Below are 3128 nucleotides of genomic sequence, written 5' to 3'. Positions count from 1 at the left end.
GCTCGACCCCTACATTGCCAAATGCCTCCTCAATTTCATATTGTAGAGGAGGGTGCTGAATCAAAGATTTGATTCGGGCATAAGACCAGTAGGGAATGTGCTAGGGGGAGGAAATGAAACATGAGAAACTTACTGAATGTGTTGGGGGGAGAGACTGCGGCCTGGAAAAGGTTAACGATTGTGTCAAGGGCAGGGACCATGGGAGAGAAAAATTGCTAATTATCTCGCTAGAAAAGCAATGTGTTATGATTGAACCCAGACAGGTATGACCCTACTCATAAATTTTATGTAAACTTTCTCTCTCTTCAGTACCAGGAACGGCTAATGAACTGCTTTGTAGTTAGTTTTTTCTTTTTCTTCTAACACTGTGTAGTTGGCAATAAAAGATCTTGCTGCACCCTTGGTCGGGGCCACATGCTGCAAACCTTCCCAGAGGGGGAAGGTGCGGGCTGTGGTCAGCTGGCTAGCTTAATAAAGGCTCTTAAATTTAAATTCTGAGTCGGTGGTCTATCTCGCTGAGCCAACCCACAACCCCTCTCTGTAAAAAATCAATAAAATATATTTTTTTTAAAAAGAAAGAAAAAAAAAAAAGGACCAGATGCATAATTTGTGGAGCCCAGTGCAAAATAGAAATGTGGGCCCCTTGTTAAAAAATGATGAAGAATTTCAAGATAGTGACAGCAGAGCCTTCAGCCAAGTGGGGGCCTTACTCAGTGGGGGCCCTGTGTGACTGAGCAGACTGCATGCACCTGAGCCAGCCCTGACTTTAAGCTTCGAAAGACCACACGGGAGCCCCTTCCACGGACCAAGAATATGCAAAAATGAGCCTCAACTGCCCTGCATCAGGCTCCGAGGCAAGAGGGCAATAAACTATTGGGAAAAGAGGAGGGCTTCCGTGCCAAAGGGCATGGACGAGAAGCCCCACTCAGCCACTCGCATGCTCTGTGATGTTCACTGTCAAGGTACTTAACTAACTCCCTGAGCCGTCCTCATCTGTGAAACGGGCTCATGGAGGCCTACCTGGCGTAACTGCTGTGGGGAGAACAGAAAGAAATGCAAGCGTAACATCCAATACCCTGCACCAATCAGGCCCCTTTCCTCAAAGGTTTTTCACAGGAGAGAAAATTGAGGGTCAAAGATGTGAAGAGACCTGCCCAGAGACCTGCCCCAGCCAGAAGCTGTGGAGCCGGCAGGTGAGCCCAGGCCATCTGGCTCCAGAGTTCAAGTCCATAACTCCCATGCCCCTGAGCCTCAGGACCCAGGTCTGGGTATCTCTGAGCCTGCTCCTTACACCACCTTTAAAAAAAAAAGAAAGAAAGGAGTGGGTCGAGGAGGTCTGCAAGGTGTGATCTAGCAACAAATTCCAGCCTGCACCTGAGATGCCGCACTCTGGGAGGGCAGGGACCATCACCCCTCACCTGGCCCACAGCAGGTACTCCCAAACATTGTTGAGCATTTACCAGTCAGTCCTATCACCCCTTACTTCCTTCCTCTTACCTTGTACCCCCAAGAGACATGAAAGCAATTAACAACCCAAGGATGTCCGCCCTGCACTTGGCAATCCCTGAAGCCCTTTCCTGCCTCACCTGCTCACCTCCTAGGGCCACCAGGAAAGCATAGTCCTTAGATCCATTTCCCACTGAAGGCTATTTAGCGCAAAAGCTAAAAGTAACCGGTGCCGCTGAAGCCCTTTCCTGCCTCACCTGCTCACCTCCTAGGCCCACCAGGAAAGCATAGTCATCCATTTCCCACTGAAGGCTATTTAGCGCAAAGGCTAAAAGTAACCAGTTGTGCCACCACTTCCCACCTGTGTGCCCTTGAGCAAGTTACTTAACTTCTCTCTGCCCCCTCTTTGCATGCAAATGGAGATAATAATAGTAACTCAGTTGCTTAAGCTTAAAGAGTCCCTCCAAGTAAATCACTCAAAGCAGGGCTAGGCAAAGAGGAATCACTGAAGGATGATAGCTGTTATTTTTACTCCAGAGACATTCCCTAATAAATAGTGCCAGGCACAGTGCTTTGTGCTTTCTCCACTATAAAACCAGAAATAACCTTGTAAGTCCCTCTTCTTCTCTCCCAACGGGGGATCACCATCTGAGGGAAAAGACAAACTCAGAGAAAGAGAAAGAAGAAAGTCTATGACCACACAAAGCAGTCAGCGGGAGTGGGCAGCAGCACCTCGAGGCCGTGGGAAGGCTCGGCAAAGGTGGAGGTGAGGGAGGTACTGCCAAGAAGGGGAGAGGTACAGATCAGGTGCAGAGGACAGGAGGGGTGCTGGCAAGACTGGTCACGGGCGGACATTGACCCTTTACCTACCAGAGTGCGCTGAGCTCAGGACCCTGCCCAGGGCTGCACCAGTCCCATGGGGAACATGGGAGGAAGAGACAAGCATGGGGTGGAGGGGGAACCGGGGGTGAGCAGAGTTCTGGGGCTCCTGCAAATAACTGGCCATCCATCCCCCACCCAGCTTCTCCAAGTTTCCTTAGTTGCCTTTGCTGACTCTGCATGTAACCAGAACTCCCAGTTATCCATCTTTTTTAGCGAGGTGGCAAGTCCCTGCAAAGGCAGATGACCTAAGTCCTGCTGAACAAAGGTCTCCATTTCTGCAAACACTGAGTGCCCAGCCTCCCCAGGAACCAGATGCCTCACTGAGATTTGGGGGGGAGCGGGAGAAGTGGGGGGGTTCGGAGAGAAAGAAAGATGCCAGGTTTTACTAGTCAGGTTTTGTTTTGGTTAAACTGCAAAGTCCCAAGAAACCCCCAGAGGACCTGTCCCAGACGTTTTGAGATGACAAAGCCTTGAGAAACAATGGGCCCAAGTTCTCCACTTTACAGATGAGAAAATTAAGACCCAAAAATGAAAGTGAACTATCCAAGGTCAGGGAGCCAATCGGGGCCGGGGCCAACACGGAACCGGGCCCATTCAGCGAATGCTGGGGACGACCCCCTGGCCTGGCCCTGGCCTTGGGCAGCTGTGTCTGGCCCCAGTCCCTGCCCTCAAGTCCTGCTCTGGGTCTGCTGTCTCGGGGTCTCCCTCACCCCAGAAATCAGCCCCGAGGGCCACCGGTTCCCGGGATCCGCCCGAGAGCAGCTCCCACGCCCAGGACGCGGGGGAAGGGGCCCCAGTGC

At 51.4% G+C, this 3128-nt stretch overlaps 1 protein-coding gene across 1 annotated transcript in view; it reads right to left on the bottom strand.

The window, feature by feature from the left end:
- LOC102256959 (chromosome unknown open reading frame, human C9orf91) overlaps positions 1-3128 on the bottom strand; it is a 24127-nt gene that overhangs the window by 20267 nt on the left and 732 nt on the right. The gene's annotated exons all lie outside the window — the stretch shown is intronic.

This window comes from Myotis brandtii, unplaced genomic scaffold (assembly GCF_000412655.1).
Source record: "Myotis brandtii unplaced genomic scaffold, ASM41265v1 scaffold658, whole genome shotgun sequence".
Taxonomy (NCBI): Eukaryota; Metazoa; Chordata; class Mammalia; order Chiroptera; family Vespertilionidae; genus Myotis; species Myotis brandtii.
Note: the sequence above shows the minus strand (reverse complement) of the source record. Positions and strands in the feature narration are given on the sequence as shown.